Raw genomic sequence first — 20,109 nt, 5'->3', positions numbered from 1 at the left:
CATTTTAAACAATATCCTAATCGCATAAAATGTATAAAAAAGGAAAACAACTGTATTTTTCACAATGTGCTACTTTTTTGCATTACCTTAAGCTATTTGAAGTATCAGAAATGTGCAAAGTGTTTGCAAGTGTCTGTATTATTTCAGTGCAGTTATTTTGCAAAGTACAGTCATTGCAAAGAGATTTTGTGCATTTGAATGTTATTACAAGTACCTTGTGTGTATGAATGTTTGTACATAATTACAAGGGCCAAGTTTGCACTGTCTTTCAAAGTAGTTTGCTGGCATGGCAGAAGAATTTTGCAGACCTAGTCCACTTATGTTTGATAACAATATTACAGAAAATTGGAGAGTGTTTGAGTAAGAGTACATATTTTCATACAGGCTGCTTTTTCTGACAAAGATGTATGTACAATGGCATTTATTCTGCTTAATATAGCTGGGTCAGAAGTCACTGAAAGAGAGCATTCATTTGTGTATGCAGCTGTTGTGATTTTCAGGGGAGGGGGAAGACCGTCATATTGTGGTACCGGCAAAAACTTGGGAAGAGACTGGGTGCTTAAAATGTAACTTTAGAGAAAATGTGTAACCTCAAAATGAATATTACAATGGAAAAACAGTTATTTTACACAAGAAATCAAAACCCTGGTGAAACATTTGCAGCATATATATAATCTACTTGAGAAATAAAGCTAAAATGTGCAGATTTGGTGATCTAAGAGATGAGTTGATAAAAGACAGGCTTTTGTGTGGTGCTAATAATGATGCAGTGAGAAAGACTTTGCTTCAAGACAGTGACTTTACTGTAAACAAGGCCATTGAGATTTGTCAGATATATGAGCTCACAGAAAGCCACACGAATATGCTACCAAATGAGTAGGGCATGCATGCAGCTTCTTTTAGTGCTAATGCTGATACTATGCAGTACGAGGTAAAAAGACACAGACCTATGGGTAGGACCCTGCCCAGGGCCTACTTAGCAAAACATGTGGTTCCTATGAGATCCAGAACAGCTTCAGTAAAACCCAGAGCACACTCAGTAAAGCAGTGGGGTGACTCAGCAAAACCTGTACAAGCCTCATAGCCAACTGTCATAATTGTGGTAGAAACCATGAGCCCAAACAAGAAAAGTGCTTAGCTTTTGTTCAGCAGTGCCACACATATAAAAAGTGGAATCATTTCAAAAGGCTTTATAATCTAAAGAGGCACATTTATTTACTAAATAAGAGCATTCAAAGAGTCAAGTTGATCAATCAGAAAGCTCTGACCCTACTTTTTATGTTGGTGGTGTGTCTGTGCTTGGTAAAACAGTCAGTGCAGAGTGAAATATTCGTACTGTTCGGATCAATGGGAAACTCATAGAGCTCAAAGTAGATACTAGGATAAAAGTGCAATGTTATATCAGCAGAAACATTTGCTAAAGTAAAAGCTGGTGAGAAACTTGATCTGGCAAAGTGTGCGAAGCTTGTTGCTTATGGTGGTAAAGAAATTCAGACTGAAGGCTCAGTAGTGTTTTCATATTACTCAGCTGGGAATACAGTAGCTATGACTTGCAATTTTACATTGTCAAGCAGTCATTATTAGGCCTCAGAGACAGTTTGAAAATGGGACTGCTTTCATTTAATAAAGAAGTTCACCATGTCAGCTTGAATGATAGCTTAAATTACACCAAAACCATTTTTCTGACTATGCTAATATTTTTGAAGACAAACTAGCAAACTCCCAGTTGTGTACTTCATGAAATTAGACCACAAGGTAAGCCCAATCATCAGATCAGCATGAAAAGTTCCAGTAGCTATGTAGAACAGTGTCAGAGCTGAGCTAGGCAGAATGGTGCAGCTAGGAGTAATTTGTCCAGTCGAAGAACCAATGAAATGGGTATCTTCCATGGTAATAGCTGTTAAGAAAAGCTCAGATGATAACAGAATTTATACTGATCTATGAGATTTGAACAAAGTACTAAAATGACCTCATCATCCATTTCATACAGTCAAAAATGTCACTGCTCTTATGCCAAATGCCACTGTTTTTTCTGTCTTAGACGCAAAAAATTAATTTTGGTAAATTTTGCTTGATCAAAGATCTTCATTGCTAACCACTTTCAGTACACCATTTGGAAGATACAGATTTTTGAGAATGTCATTTGGAATATCTGTGGAATATCTGCCAGTGAAGTCTCTCAATGTGCGAAGGAACAATTTTTTTTGGCTATCCATGTGCTATCACAGTAGATAATATTCTTATAGGAGGAAATGGTGAAGTCAAACATGATAGAAACCTCAGGAAAGTTCTGGAGTGTGCTCAAGAAGTGAATCTTAAACTAAATCCTCAGAAAAGTAATTTCAGGCTAATAAAAGTTACTTATGTGGGTCATTTTTTACCAGTTTAGGGTTACAACAAGATCCTTCCAAGCAAACAGCAATTATTGAGATGCCAGCTCCAGACAATGTCCAAGCCTTACAGAGTTTTGTTGTCATGGTCAACTATTTAGGGAAGTTCATTCCAGATTTGAGTCAACTTTCAGCACTGTTAAGAGAGCTGACATCCAAAGATATCACCTTGTACTGGTTAGAACAACACTAAAGAGCATTCAATGTCCTGAAACAGAAAATTGGCAGTCCACCAACTTTAAGATACTATGATGTTCACAAAAAAGTGACTCTTTCCAGTGATGCTTTTAAGTTTGGTCTTGATGCAGTCATTTTTCAAGAGGGTAGTCCAGTAGCCTCTGCATTGAAAACTCTAACCCAGACTGAGATGCAGTGTGTGCAAATAGAGAAAGAGCTTCTGCAATTGTGTTCTTATGTTTGAAGTTCCATGATTATATTTATGCACACAGCTCCTGTGAGATTGCAATGCATGATGTTATAATTGCAAAAGTACAATTTCAACCTTGTTTACACAAAAGGCAGACTTCTTTATCTTCTGATACTTTATCCAGATCACCCAGAAGAAACACTGAACAGCATCAGAATGAGAAACCTGATTTTGATGTCATGGAAGTGAGAACGTTTTCTTCCACACATCTTGATGAGATTCGAACTCGCACAGCTTCAGATCCACTTCTTCAGAAGCTCAACCACTTTATCAGTCAAAGATGACCTTCAAAGCAATCTTGTTTACCAGTAGATGTGCAGCAGCATTTTCCTGACACAGACAAGATTTTGATGGAAGATGGTATCATTATGAAAGGTCCAAAACCGATTGTTCCAAAATCCTTACAACAGCAGTATATTAAGATCTTGCATCATGGCCACCCAGGAACTAATTCTACCAAAAGAAGGATGAGAGATCTAGTATTTTGGCCTTCTATGTCAAAAGATATTGTGAACGGACTCTCATCTTGTTCTATTTGTAATAGTACTAAACCACATCAACAAAAAGAACCACTTCAGTTAAGCCAGATATCTGAACTACCTTGGTCGACAGTAGCCACTGATATTTTTGAATGGAATGGTCAACATTACTTGGTGTTAGTAGATTCTTATTCAAATTGGTTCAAGATTGACCTACTTCCTAACCTAACTTACAGTACTGCCATTACGAAGTTAAAGAGATATTTTTCTGTCCATGGTAGTCTGCACAAAGTCATTTCTGACAATGGTGCGCAGTTTACTAGTCAGCAGTGCAAAAGACTTGCTGAAACGTGGGACTTTCTTCATGTTACTAGTAGTCCTGAATACCCACAGTCAAATGGCTTGGCTGAATGTGCAGTTCAAAGTGCAAAACAGCTGTTAGAGAAATACAAATGAGACAATACTGATGTTTTTCTAAACTTGCTTAATCTCAGAAACATTCCTCACAATCATTTACTTGGTTCACCTGCTCAGAGACTTATGCCAAGACAAACCAGAATCACACTGCCAATCAGTAAGAATTTGTTGGTTCCATGTGTTATAAACAACAAAGCAATAAAAGCCCAACTTCTAAAAAAGCATTTGTCACAAAAGTCCTACTATGGCAAAACCAGAAAACCTCTGAATCTGTTAAAAGAAGGAGAGATAGTGTGGATGCAGACAGCAAAAGGGTTTGATTGGATTGGACTTGTGAAACATTTGTGTGAAGAACTGAGACTGTACATCATGGAATCACAAGGGATGGAATTTATGTGAAATCAGAAACATTTATTACCGGTGTCTGACCCAGCGTGTTACAGCATCTTGCCTGTAATGGAGACTCTAATTCTCAGAATGATTTGTCCAATGCTTCTGTTCCAGACAACATTTCATCATCTCTTCCTGTTCCTGAAAGTATCCCTGAAAATCCAGAAGCAGAACATTCCCCAGTGACTGTCCCTGTTGCTAAACCCAGTTCTAATTATTACATTACGAGGCTGTGTCATATTTCAAGACTTAATCCTAGATACACTGCAACCTGAACATGATTGTTATTGTCTGTACAATTTTCATTGCAAGGCAGATTAGTCAAAGAGGTAGGATGTAGATCAGAGTGTGTGATATACCCTTAAGAAGCACAGGGACAGTGTTAGCATTCTGAGTGCCCCCAGCAAATGTCAAGTTGGGGGCACCCTGGACTGCTCCATCTAAGTATCACCCTGTTACAACCAAACCTCCTAAGAAACATTTTAATTCATTCTGCAGAGTTTTAGAACTAGTATGCACAGACTGAACTGTAGCTACAATGCTGTTAAAGTCCAATATGCCTGTACCACATTGTGTTGGCATGTCTCAGAGAGGAACATTCACAGTTACTGGCATATAGTTGCAACAGTGATACATTATAAAACTCTATGTACACAGCTGGACATAATTGAAATGGTGCTCTAGGCACCACTTACTGTTCCGCTCCCCCCCACCCACACACAATCTCCAGTACTCCTCTCTGTCTCCCCCCTATCTCAGGATACCCACACCATGCACATTATGTTTTTCTTCCTTTTATCACATTTTGTCTTACTCATCAGCTTTTTCAAGAAGCCATGACTTTATGTGTGCTCTGAAGTACATTTTAAAGTTTTTTTTTTTTTTTAAACTACCTTTTCATCCAGTGATGGTTTGAGCAAAACTTATGATTAAGGAAAGAAATTCAGAGTATCTGTTCAACTTCCTTACATCCTTTCAGCACACCTTTCCTTTTTTACAGGCAGAAAAAGAACCAGGGCTTAATGATAGAACATCGATCAAGCCCTATTTAAAAACACATTTATAAAATCTGTTTATATTGTTCATTTTTACTAAAAGCTTTGTACTTATTTTATGTACATACATATTTTTTCATTGATTTTTTTTTTTTTATTTTAGTGATGAAATGTTATTTTGTGTATAAAACTGTTTGAGTTAGCTGCCTGTTGTATGTCTCAGACTAGATACTTATTAATATGCTGTTTCTTTAACTTGAGTGTTAAATATATGTAATTAATTAATTAACAGCAATTTGGTAGAGCTTAGGAAGTATATAAAGTGGTTTTAGCTTATGTTGTTTTATTCATGGTCTGCAGAAGCATCTGATGTGAAAGCGCTAACTGTATTAAAGTTTTTTTTTATATTATCTCTGCCATGTTTCTCCCTCTGATTCATTTTATTGAAGAAAATGTGTTCGCTGGTGTGAGAGGGAGTTAATTCAGAGTGGCTACACTATTGACTTTCATTGCTTTTACTCTGTTTTGCAACAGTTTCTTCCTTCTGTTGTAGAGTTTGTTTATGGCAGGGGACCACCAGATTGGCTTCCTTTTTTGGAGGATAGCGTCATGGTTCTGTTTAGGATAGCACGATCCATGCACTCATGTAAGTTCTTATAGAGTGCATTTGTTTAGGATTCAGCAGTCGTAACTGTATTGTCCATCTGCATGGGTGTCATAGGTAGGTACTAGGCTATCTGCCTGAAGGGATTTATAAGCCTAGCCAGAATGTGTTGACTTTTGCTGCCCCCCATGAAGTTCGCCATTTCTGTCTTAAGAAACATGAAGTTGGCTCTGGAGAAATTTTTTACTGTGGTTTCCTTAATGGTGGGTGGGGGCGGGATGCAGATAGCTAGGGTGATTAGCTTATGGTCAGATCCTGCCAACAAGGAGTTGATTTCAGGTGTGGAACACCGGTCACTCATGTTGGTAATGACTAGGTCTAGGATATTGTTGTCCCTGGTGGGGGTGTAAATATGTTGATCCAGGGCATTGGAATTTATGAATTCCAGAAAGCATTGCGTGAAGGAGTTGGTACATGAGTAGTTTTCCCAGTTAATGGTGGGGTAGTTGAAATTGCCCATTATTAGGGTGTTTGGTTGAACCCTAATATTTTCCAGTATATCAAGAAAAGAGTAGTGGGAATCCTGGGGCATGGTGGGGGATCTGTAGCAAGCTACAATTTGGATTGCAGTTTTGCCCAGAGTTAGTTGCACTTGGATAACCTGGGATGCATTATGCTGCGCAACTACCCTGGAGGTATGGATAGCCTTAATGAATATGGACACACCTCCACCTTTGGTGTTCTGGTCCAGGTTAGACGGTCGAAAAGTGTGGTACGAGTTATAGCCTGGTAATGCAGAGGTGCTCTCTAGAGCCTTGAACCAGGCCTCAGTCACTGCACAGATATTGATGTTCTCCAGTTTAAGGAGTGCCTCGAGTGAGTGCATTTTGAGATTTAGGCTTCTAGCATTGAGTAGCATTACCCTCAGTTTTTGCTTGCCTGTTCCTGTTACAGTGGTGAATTTGTCATTTGAACCTTGCCTAAAAAAAGCACTATAGGGGTGGCAAGAGCCTTAGCCAGTATCCGGAATCCCAGGGGCAACAGGTGCAGGCCATCTCTGGCAAAGCATCATGGTCTGTCAACCATGTCATCCCAGGCAGACAGTTACTGGATCCCCTTAGAATGACATTAGAAGCTTAGCCAATTGTTGACATCAATCTTTTTGTCCTTGTACTGCGGTATCATTCTGAGTGATGCCTGGATGCTACTAAGGGCTAGGGTCATACCTGAACTAGGCTACAAGATCAGAAAGCTCTTCCATGTCTCTTTTCATGTAGTCCAGGGAGGTATGTCTCAGGTCATTCACACCAACATGGACAATGACAGATTCATATTTGTACCTGTTGTGGAGTGACCTGAGTACGTGGGTTATGGGCGGATCCTGGCACCCGACAGGCAGCTGACAGTAACCTTCTCCTTGTTTAACCTGGTGAGTGGGACATCAGTGTGCCTGACTATAGTGTCACCTATGACTAGTGTGTTGGGAACGTTGGTGTGGCTTATGGGCTCTGGTTTATTGGCACACTGAGTCAGTGGACTATGTGTCATTAGAGTTGTGTTGGGGGTGGAGGTTGCTTGTGTTTCTGCTTTGGAGGTCTCTGTTGCTTGAGCAGATTATTATTGAGAGCCTCTGTGAATGTTTTTGTGTTTCTATGTGTGGATTTTGGTGGTCTAGGTTTAGTGGGACTATGTGATGAGTGTGGTGTGGTGCAAGTGTTTACCTTCTCCTCTTGACTGTCAAGTTCAGTCTCGGTTGGAGAGAGCTTTACCTCCAGTTTGACTAGATAAGTGCATCTCTCACAGGTTGTGGTGTTGGGTGGTAGGAGAAGAGGGTTGTCTGTATACATGAGGTAATTGCTACATTGCCTCAAAATGCCCACATTCATCAGATAGACAGGAGAGAACACTGGGAGCTGACCCTTGGACATGCCTGAATAAAAAAATACTTTTCTCTAGACAAGTGAGGAAAGTGAGTATAAGAGCTGTTTTTTCTCTAAGCAAGTGAAGAAAGTAAGTACAAAAACAGTTTTCCCTCTAGGTAATGAGGAAGGTTAAGTGTTGTAGTAATTTGTGGCTTATTTATTGCTAACAACAAGTTCTGAACAAGTGCTGAGCATGAATAAGCAAATTCAAGTGCTAAAACTAAGAATCTGTACTTGGATCTTGTGGTAGATAGGCTCCCTAGTGTTTACCACTCCCACTGATAAGCTAGAATGCTTCCCTCCAACATAGGAAGGCTTGGGGAGCTCAGAAGCTTACAAACAGTCCTGGATATAGCAAATCCGTATCTAGACTAGACTAATTACTGGAAAGGTGGGAATCAAGCGCAAACATGGGGCTTTAAGCCAGAAAGTTGAAAAATATGGAAAAACTGCCCAAATGGCTAACAAACTACAATTTCTGGACCAGAAACCACTCTTGTGGTAGATAGTCTACCTAGTGCTTACCACTCCTACTGATAAGCTAGAAGGTTTCCCTCCAACACAGAAAGGCGTGGGGGGCTCAGAAGCTTACAAGCAGTCCTGGATTCAGCAAATCTGTATCTGGACTAGACTAGTTACAGGAAAGGTGAGAAATGAGCACAAACGTGGGCTTTTAAACCAGAAGTTTGAAAGAGATGGAAAAACTGCCCAAACGGCCAATAAACTACAATTTCTGGGCCAGAAACCATTCTTGTGTTAGATAGGCTGCCTAGTGCTTACCACTCCCACTGATAAGCTAGAAGGCTTCCCTCCAACACAGAAAGGCTTGGGCGGGGGGGGGCTCAGAAGCTTATAAACAGTCCTGGATACAGCAAATCTGTATATGGACTAGACTAATTACAAGAAAGATGGGAAACAAGCGCAAATGCAGGCTTTTAAACCAGAAAGTTGAAAGAGATGGAAAAACTGCCCAAACGGCCAAATAAACTACAATTTCTGGGCCAGAAACCACTCTTGTGGTAGATAGGCTACCTAGTGCTTACCACTCCCACTGATAAGCTAGAAGCCTTCCCTCCAACACAGAAAGGCTTTGGAGGCTCAGAAGCTTACAAACAGTCCTGAATACAGCAAATCTGTATCTGGACTAGACTAGTTACAGGAAAGGTGAGAAACAAGTGCAAACACAGGTTTTTAAACCAGAAAGTTGAAAGAGAGGGAAAAACTGCCCAAACGGCCAATAAACAACAATTTCTGGGCCAGAAACCACATCTTGTGGTAAATAGGCTACCTAGTGCTTACCACTCCCACTGATAAGCTAGAAAGAAGGATTCCCTCCAACACAGAAAGGCTTTGGGGGCTCAGAAGCTTACAACCAGTCCTGGATACAACAAATATGTATCTGGACTAAACTAGTTACAGGAAAGGCAGGAAACAAGCTTAGAATTTATTTTTAATTTGGAAAGTAGAAAAGGAGAAAGGAGAAACAGAAGATAATTCAAAATTATGGACCTAAGTGGCGTGCCCTTCATAAATGTTCTCTCTGTATTAGGTAGAATGAGCTGGTGACACTAGACTGGAATAGAGCTGGGATAGAGCTGAACAGATGGGACTGGTAGGAGTGTCTGAAGTCAAAATATGATCTCACTGTACTCGGTTGAGTGAGCAAATGAGATAAACCCAGGAGGAGTGCTCAAACACAAATTTACTGGAGGGGCATGCAATTCCAAAGCCACCAAGATTAATACCACAACAAGAACAGGGAGGGCAATCAGGAAAATAACTGCAGAGACAGAGAGAGACCACAGTATTCTATGAAACAATTAAATAGAAAAATAACTAACTACAGAGCGACACAGACCAATGAAACAATTAAATACACAGAAAAATAAAATAAAATGCAGTACAATCTTTAACACCGCAAGTTTGTACTTAACTCAGCTAGTAATGCAGTTGATTGTAGATATGTAGCAGAAGCCAAACAACTCAGATACTGAGCAGTAATAAATTCAAAGATATGTGACTAAGATTTATAAATACAGACAAACCCTCTAGGCTAAGAGTTTAACACTGAATATCAATGAAGTAAAACACAATAGCCCCCGCTAGCTGCAGAGACAGAGAGAGACCACAGTATTCTATGAAACAATTAAATAGAAAAATAAATAACTACAGAGAGACACAGACCAATGAAACAATTAAATAAACAGAAAAATAAAAAGCAGTACAATCTTTAACACTGCAAGTTTGTACTTAACTTAGTTGATTGTAGGTATGTAGCAGAAGCCAAACAACTCAGATACTGAGCAGTAATGTATTTTATGCCTTACTTTTAAATATAATTACTTGTTAACTGCATTTTAACTGCTACTTAGAAGAAACATGTTTGTAGTCAATATTTGTGTCTGCACGAGTAAAAATCAGTGACATTTTACACACACACACACACACACACACACACACACACACACACACACACACACACACACACACACACACACACACACATATACACACACATACACACACACACACACACACACACACACACACACACACACACACACACACACACACAAACACTCTCTCACTCACTCTGTACATTCACCATCAGGGAAAGAGATGAATTCCATTTCACCTGGTGCATGTTTTTGAGGTGCTTGGGTTAACCAGAGTACATGGATAGATGCACACACAGACATGGAGGGCTTGCAAACTCCGCATTGCAAATAATTCATCCAGAACACACACACAAAAGTGTAATGGCAATGCTGACAATGATTGTGCTAGAAAGTGAAAGAAATTGTCAGCTTGTTACTCTTACAATTCAACACACACACACACACACACACACACACACACACACACACACACACACACACACACACACACACACACACACACACACACACACACACACACACACACACACACACACACACACATATATGCATAAGCCATAGCAATGCTAGTTTTACACTTATTTCATCAAATAACAATACACTGTACATCAGTAGTACTACCACACCAGATTAGTGATTGTTCTTTAGCAAACAACAGCAGGGATAAGTGTCTTTTATTTCCCTTATTGAGGAATAATGCATGCTTATCAAAGACCCTCATTTCACAGAATGTCCCTGATTTTGGCTCATAATTTTGCTCTGTTCCTCATAAAAAAGTTTAATTTGCGGATAAATCATTCAAGATTACAGTCAATAAATTCAGACATCAGAGTTTCATATATCTTATTATCCAAAAAAAAGCACATTGATGCAAAATGTATTATTCTATTCACCTTTTATGTGAAATAGAGTAATCTTTAAAAATTGTTCTTGATTTTGCACCTGTATTCTGCTATTATTTTTTGCTTTGCAAGAGCTATAGTATGTAGTGTTCTATCAGTATTTATAAAACTCCCTGAAAAAGAAAACCATCCTCGATGATCAGAAGCATCAGCTCTTCCTAAAATCCAAGGTTTGCATTGAGATCTGTCATTCTGGGCTGCTGATCTCCAGCATTTACCTTGCTCATATTTGTTCAGTGATTAACAGATTTATCCTAACAGGGTTATATCACAGCCCTGTTTCAGATAAAGAGCGTAATCGGAAAATGAATAATTTTTTCCTCCTCATTTTTCCCTAACCAGCAGCAGCTTTTGTGGGGCCCCCCACATGGTCTAGGATGATTGAAGCGGGGCCCCTGCAACCATAGGTGTTAACAGGTGCCTAAAGCTGGCTATGATTTCAGTCTTTGTAGAATGTCGATCAGTAGGATTTAATTAAGTCAACATCACTATGTCAGGAAAACATTTAATAAAATTGTGAAGTCAGTTATTTGACAAAACACAATTTCTTAACCAGAGATATTTTTGAATTTTAAAGGAGTATAAATAGGGGATATTATGACCCATCTGGGCTATTAAGTACACAAGACTGTTGCACTCCCTTTTGTTGATTTGACAATTATACAAAATATCAAAATAAGATAACTTGCTGTTGTTGGGGGCCCCTCGGGACCAAGGGGCCCAGTGACCATAGGGTTTGTTGGTGCCTAAAGCTGGCTATGACTATAATTGAACATGATGGTGAGTTTTTCTTCTTTAAAGGTGCTCTCAGCAATCTATTTGCCTTTTCAAATCCAAAAGATAAAGTTTCAGATAGATTTCATATTTTATGTAGCCAAGTTGTTAAGAAGATTATTAGATTGTCTCCCTCATATTTTCCAGGTATATAACAAATTATAATGCTATTTCATTTTAGTCTATTTTCTAAATCATCAACTTTATCTATGAGCATGTTATTTTGTTTTAAAAGAAATTCAGTCTGAGATTCACCTTCAGTTATTCTCCCTTTGTGATCATTTAAAGCTTCTTCCATACTGATGATTTGGGCACTTTGTTGTCGCATAAGAATTTCTAAATGTTCCATCCCTCTTCTTTCTGGACTCTTCTTTGAAACTTTCTATTTTGGTATCCAGTTTGTCCATTTTAAGTAATACATCCTGCATACTAGATATTAATCACTGAATGTCTTTTTTAACACAAGAATCCTGAGTATCATTTTTGAGTGGCTCATGTTGAAGTCTCTTCTCTCTTAACCAAGCAGATGAAATTCTGACAGGAAAATTATACCTTTTGGACAACCTGAAGCTATAAATCTTTTCTCTGGTTATTAGTGAATAACATTAGTAAAGTATCTCCAAATTTTATTTTTTTATTATATTTTCTGTTGGAGAAAAGTTTTCAGTCACAGAAGTTTCACCAGTTGCTGCTCTCAGTTAGTGATCTTGGCCACACACCCCTCCAAGGCAGTGGATATCTGATGTTAGCATTTGTCTGTTAGTGCATATTAAGAGATTTGGGAAGTGATGTTGAATCACATTGCACCACTTCTTGGGGGCTGTTTTGGGTAGGGTGTAGTTTAGTATAGACAAAATAATGTTGGATTGGGTGGGATCTGGTGTTGGATGCTGAACAAACTAGAGATGAGCAGAGCTAGGCATACCAGAGCAGGGATTTCCCAGTGATAGATGTCACTTTACAGCAGTACTTTATCTTTTGGGATATTAAGTTTGCCCGGTGTGTTATTGTGTGCTACTCTTCCTTGTCTAGTAATTGTCTTGTTAACAGGAGAGTTGCAATAGAAGATTTGTGGGTTATAACTGTGTATGCTATACGTGTTATTTGCTAATGTCGATGTAGATGCGCATGTTACTTCTTCATTCAGATACAGGTATAATACATTAATACAACCCTGTGTCAGTCCACCTTCCCTAGCTGCTAGCTAGGTGTGTTTTTTGATGGAAGGGAGTAATGTGAACCTGTCCAGAAATGCTGACTGGCTACCAGAGACACTGCCACAGCCAAAGCAGGCAGTTTAGGTAGATTAATAGCATGGACATCTAGAAGACCATTGTGTATTGTGCTATTGGCCTGCTCAATGGACCAAAGCACAATGTAAAACCCAAGGTAAGTCCAGTGACTCCATTTTGGCTTTGATGAACTCCTTTGCCATTGGCTGTACAACTCAGCCAATGAAAGAGATCAACAGGGAGTTCTAAAATGGTAAATCAGAGCAGCAAACCAGAGATTAAAACACTGGAATGGTCCCATTACCAACACATTGCACCACTTCATAGGGGCCTGCACTGGCTGGCTGCTAGGTTTCATGTCATCAACAAGGTGCTTGCCCTGGTTTTTTCAGATGTAAGTGAACCTTCCCCCCATCTGTAATAGCAGAGTCAGTTATGCAACAAGTAACACACTCACCTTTAATGCAGAAGGCTATGGATTCTATTCTCACAGCAGAAGATAGATTCCTGACAGTACAGTGCAGCATAAGGGGGGGGGGTGCACTCTTGTATGTGTGTATGTTGTCTTTCAAATGGGACATTAAACTAAGTTTGGTAGTAACTCATATGGGTGTAAAATATCCTGTGGGATGGGGAAGTTACTGTTTACCCTGGCCACATTTCTCCTAATGGTATAAAGACCACCTTGAGTCTCCCCTGAAAAGAGGCTTCTAGCCTAGTGGGACTAACCCAGACAATAAAGGATTAAAAAAAATAAATAAAAGAGCTGCCAGCTTAGTGTCATTCTCTTTGTGCCCCCAGCTTAGTGTCATTCTCTTTGTGCCCTCATACATACACTGTTGAATTGCTACTATTTCCTGCTGTTGGAGTCCTCTCACATCCAGTTTTGTCTACCAGCATCCCTACCTTTGTAATACACTACTACTATGGCTAAAGGAATCTTTAAACTATGCTGTTACTTTCTTGGCTGCTACAACCAATCAAGTCCCTTACTCCACTGAAGCAGACCTGATTAAGTGCAGCTTACAGGCAAGCTAATAAAAATGGAAAAAAGTTTGCAATTATTTTGAGGGGGAGGTCACATCACACAGCTGTGCGGACAACCACGAGGTTCTGAAACATACTGTGGAGCTGGAGAAACCAGTGGCTGCTGTATGGGGGCCCTCATTTATGGGGAGATAATCGGGGGCTCCCTGTGGCCATGGGTTTGGCAGGTGTCTAATGTCGGCTATGAAGAAGCATTCTAGTCAGTGAGCACATGCATATAAATACTGTGCACATGCAAGCAAGAGCGCCATTTTGAGTGAGCAGCCAGAATGAAAGCATGTATGTGTGTAGCAGTCAGTCAGTTAGTTAGTTTGTTTAAGTTCAATGATCTAATCTTCCATCCAGATGTGTTTGTGTGTAATAAACTACTTAAACAAACACCCAAGCCTCATTGTCTTAGTTGAATACACAAGACGAGCAACAGCGCACACACTTTACCTCTCACACAAAATGAGGTTATGACACATAAACCCACATACACGGAGGTACTCACTAGAAGCCTACCAAAAGATCAGAGACCTCCCAAACATAAAGTACTTGCACACACTACTATGCAAATAGAAACCACTGCACAAAAAACACATACAGCCATGTCTCAGCATATAAGCCCATGAGTAAAACACTTCAAAATTTAATTTCTTGGTCATAGGCAATTTCATAGTGAGACACACAGATGTCTCCCTCATCAGGCTGGACAAGGAGAAGGTCACAGTAAGCTGCCTGTCTGGTGCCAGGATCCATCAAGTCACAGACACAATCAAGTCACTCAACAAGAAGTACCACTATGACTCTGTCATAGTCCATGTTGGGGTGAATGACTTGAGGCATATCTCTCTGGACTATATGAAGAAAGACATGACTGAACTCTCACATTATGTGCACCAGGCAAGTATGACCCTAGTCCTAAGCAGCATTCTATCTTCACCCAGGATGATGCCATAATATAAAAAAATGATCAACTTCAACAATTTGCTTAGTTTGTGATATCATTCCAGGGGGATTCAGTATCTGTCAGCCTGAGAAGACACAACTGACAGGCCATGCTGCTTTGCTACAGATGGTCTGTACCTGTCTCCTCTAGGCTTTCAATACTGGCAAAGGTGCTTGCCTCCCCCTTAGTGCATTTTTTTTAGGTAATGTCAAAACAACAACATTTCTGACGTAATAAAATCCACTCAAGACAAACTGAAGGTTCTGCTACTTAATGCTAGGAGTCTAAGCATGAAACTGCACTCCATGGAAGCACTCCTCACCTTGGAAGATGCTGACATCTATGTAGTCACTGAGACATGGTTTAAGGCTGCAGACAGCACCCCAGCTGTGCAAGGCTACAATGCCTTCCAGATATTCAGACCTCAAAATAAGCATGAAAGAACCAAAGGTGGAGGTGTATCCATCTTCATTAAAGTCAAATTCACCTTGAAACTGGTCAAACAGTACGACTACCTCAAACTACTCCATGTCCAATTAATTATGGTCAAAATACCCTACCACATCATTGCTAGCTATAGGTCCCCCACCATGAACCAAGAAAAACATGGGTCTATATTAGATCAGTGAAACGGCATTACAGCAAATGCTGTTTCGCCGGCACATATAGATTGAAATCCCTAAACAGCAAAGGCTCAGGTCAGCTGGTCACTGGGAAAAAAAATCGCTTGGCCTGAGTCGTGACATTGCCCTTTACCCCACTGTAGTTTGATCTCGGAGTTGGTATATTTAGTTATGGGGGTGTGGAGGCTGTGAGGGGGGTGAAGCCTCCACTTTGTTATGTTTGAAGTGGTGTGTTTGTGTTTTGAGGGCAAGCAATTTCTTTCCCAGGGAAAGAAATCACTGTTTTGAACATTCATTTAGTGAGGTCAATGATTACGTGTCGATCAATAGGTGTTCGATGGAATGCCTCTTCAAACATTTAATATAGACTCAAAAAATACAACAGCTACCTGGGATTACTGGAGTCGCTCGCCATACAGCCCAACACCTTAGTCCTGGTAGATTTAAACAATCCTTCCATCAACTAGGTGACATTCATGAGCATTAACAAGCTTACCCACAGGTTCCCAGACTTTGTCAATACAAATGTTCTGGAACAGATAGTCTGCACACCCACAATGGGCTCAAATGTCCTAGACATAGAGCATAGGATGTCACTGCACTCCTCACTGTGTGATGCCCTTCCTGGTAAGGATGGACCATAAATCAGTCTCATTTGAAGTAACTATTGAATGTATCACCACCACAGAAGCAAAAAAAAAACTAAAATACTTTTCCAAAGCAATCTACAGCCTGCTAAGTGGTGGTATAAAACGTTTTACACCTCCACAATCAGAGACAACAATGACTCCTATGCAGAGGTGTACACAAATGCCCTGTATAAACACTTTAGCAATTGTATAGACTCAGCTGTACTTGATTGGATTAAAAGCAGGTCTTCCCAAAACAACAAGTCACCCTGGTAGACCTCATGTATATACAGGTTAATTAACAAAAATGAAGAAACTGATGTGTAAGAACAAAAGGCAACTGACTCAGCAGAGGAAGAATTTCCTCCACAGCTTGAACAAGCAAATCAGAAATCTTATAAAATCCTCTAAAGCTAATTACAAAGCTAAAATAACATCCATAGCTAAGGATAATCATAAGGCATTCTTTATGTCTGAAATCTAAAAAGAAATGCCCAGCTATGTGCCGAACTGGTAGCAGATAGTGCCACTCATACTATACCAGAGGAAAATGCCAACCTGCTAGCTGACAGATTTCATGCAAATGTAATCCCCACGTCCCTGCCAACCATACCCTAAAACATACACCAGTCCTTTGCCTAGTATCACTAGAGATCTAGAGATCAGATCTTATCTATACTCTTCAAGGTCAAAAACAAGACTTCAATGGGACTGGATAACATCCCAGGTTGCTTATTAAGCAATCTAAAACAGGACCTAGTGGACCCACTTGGCATTCTGTTTAACCATAGCCTGAGAACTGGCTTTGTCCAGCAGAGTGGAGAAGAGGAACAGTAATCCTCTTGCACAAAGGGGGGCCATCAACTGACTGTGGGAACTACAGACACATAAGTCTAACTAGCCTCATCCCCAAGGCTATGAAAATAATCATCGTGGACCTTATCAGTGAGGACATAGATGACCTTCAAACTCTAGACTCAACCCAGCCTGGCTTTGTTAAGAGTATATCATGATTATTAAACCTAGTAGACTTCTTCAAGAAAGTCACCAAAGACCTAGATGAAGGTAAGACAGTGCATACCACCTATCTCAACCTAGCCGAGGCTTTTGACATAATCTCCCACTCAGGTATCATTGAGAAACTCTCCCTGCTGGGGATTAACCCTTACATCATTAGATAGGTAGCCAACTGGCTCACTGACAGAACACATGCTGTCAAAGTTGGTGACTCTACCTCTACCAGTAGATCCCTCACTGGTGGCATACCACAAGAATATGTGCTGGGGTCTTTACTGTTTGGAATCTATTGCTTGAATGTCTAGGGTAAAGTAGATGGCTTTTAATTTACCAGTTTGCTGATGATTGAAAATTGGGTGCAATCACTGAGTCCCCCAATCATGTTAACATATTACAGGAGAGACTAACAAAGACAAATGACTGGATCCAAAGCCACTGTCAAAAACTAAAGGCAAAAAAGTACATTATTATCCCGTTTGGCAAAGTGGAATTCCCTGCTAATTACAATATTGACAACACCCCCCAATGTTCAAACCCGGTGGTGTGAGATCTGGGAACACAGGTCAATAGCAATCTAAACTTTGACCACCAAGTTTCCACTGTGGTAAGGAAAGCCTTCTCTGTTGTGCATCTTATAATTAAGGGCATCACATCGAGGTCTAAGGATGTTATAACTCCACTGTACTCGACCCTCATCATACTATTAATAGAGTACAGTGGAGCAGATGCCTGCAGCCACTGGACAGACCACAGAGTTTCTCACCAAGAAAATACATGGCCTCCAAATCATGACTTATGTGGATAGACTGAAAGCCCTGTCACTGCAATCTGTATCATATAGGCTGCTGATAGACAACTTGTGCCTGGCCTACAGGGCAGTCTCTGATCCTGCCCTGATGGATATGCTGCACATCTCACAAGTCAGATAGCACAAGAGTAAATTGATCTAGGGATCTTAACCTAGCCTGTGACATTAACAGAACATGCTGGAGAGACAGATATATCTCCCAGAGGTCATTGCTACCATGGAATAAACTTCCAAGTCACATGAAGCAGAACTCCTCATTGACCCGATTCAAGATCAACCTGGACAAATGGATGGGAGACCACAAATTCACCCCAGAGGTTGTTCCCATGTCCCTCATGGACAGCAGTAGTTGGTGTTTACCATAGCCTCACTCTGTGAATTACCTCCATCTAACCAAAAACAATTGAGGCAACTTAGGATTAATATTTCTAGGCTTGTAAGTGCTCTAGGGCTGTTAGTCTAGTAACCTCCTATGAACCTATGACCAACTAGTTATTCACATACATTACCACTTACACAACATTTGACCACCATGGTATACAAGTGCATTGCCACTTAAATAGTAGCATGACCTTCACAATATTCATGTGCAATAACACTTATAGAGGAGCATGACCACCAGGTTATTCTTGTGCATTACCAATGACCCAGCAGAATGACCACCAGGTTGTTCACGTGCATTACCACTTACAACATCCCATGACCACCAAGTTTTTGCATGAATTATCATTTATACAACATGTGACCATGAAGTTATTTATGTGCATTAACACTTACATGGTAGCATGGTCACCAGTTTATTCACATACATTACCACTTACTCAGCAACATACTCATATAGATTGCACTTACAGCTTTATTACACGAACAGTTAAAAATATGGGAACAGCACCAGAATAGATAAGATTCTGCAGTAACAACTTGAACAGTTTGTAGTGTTTTTGAGGTACTGTAATGCCAAACTAAAATAAAATACATTTTTTTCTGCTTTTATGCTCTCCTTTGTGCACAAAGTACAAGCATTAAATGAAACTTTAATTTCAGAATCATCATCATCAGTCCCCTTCATCCCGTTGTCTACATAAGGTTGTGGTGTTGTGGTAACTGTCGCCATCTTTCTCGATTGAATGCTACACTCCTGCCTTCTTTGACACTCATGACTGCCTGTTACAGTCCATCCACCTCTTTGCTGAACACTCTCAATTCCTCTAACCTTCTTTCTGTCTGTCCCAAATCTTCTTCACCATATTGTCTTCTGCTTTTCTGCACATTTACCTGAACCATTGTAATCTGTTCTCTTTCATCTTTTCTGCAATCACAGGTACTTTGTCTTCTGCTCTTATGTCCACATTTCTTCAGCTTTACCACAGTGCACCTCCTACCACCCTTCTCAATTGATTCATTTGCATCACCTCTTGTTTTCTCATCTGCTCTGTCTTTACTGCCTGGGTTTCTGTGCCATACAGTAGTACTGGTCACACTACTGTTTTGTACACCTTACTTTTCAGATTCTTTTGGATTATTCTGTCTTACACTACCCCTGACACTCTATGCCAGTTGGCTGCAGCCCCCTTATTCTAGCCTTGACCTCTTCATTCAGACATCCCTTCTCCTCAACCACCCCTCCCAGATACTTGAACCTGTTAACCCCTCCATTTTATCTCAGTTTTCAACTTCTTCTGATTTCCCCAATTTGCTGCCATTACAGTGTCTTATCTGTACTTAGTTTCATCTGATGTGCCTTCAGTTTTGCATTCCATTCCCCTGTCCTTTGCTGAAGTTCTTGCACAGTCTGCCTGTAATGCCAGATCATCTGCATACAGCAACTTTGTTGATCTGTCCCCTCCAACTTGTTTGCTAATGTAGTCCATCACCAGTATGAATAGCAGTGGGCTCAGACCTGAACCCTGGTGCATACCCACTCCCACTGCAAACCCTTCTGTGAGGCCGAACTCTGTTCGTACTTGAGTCATTACGTCATTGTAAATAGTCTGCACTAATTCTGCCAATGTTTCTGGGACTTCAAACCACCACAGTACTGCCAAAATCAGCTTTCTTGGGACCTTGTCATATGCTTTTTCCAAGTCTAGGAATACCCAGTTGGACTCTTTCCTCATCTCTAG

The sequence above is a fragment of the Protopterus annectens genome, chromosome 5.part0, assembly GCF_019279795.1.
Source record: "Protopterus annectens isolate FY-2018-M chromosome 5.part0, PAN1.0, whole genome shotgun sequence".
Lineage (NCBI taxonomy): Eukaryota > Metazoa > Chordata > Ceratodontiformes > Protopteridae > Protopterus > Protopterus annectens.
Note: the sequence above shows the minus strand (reverse complement) of the source record.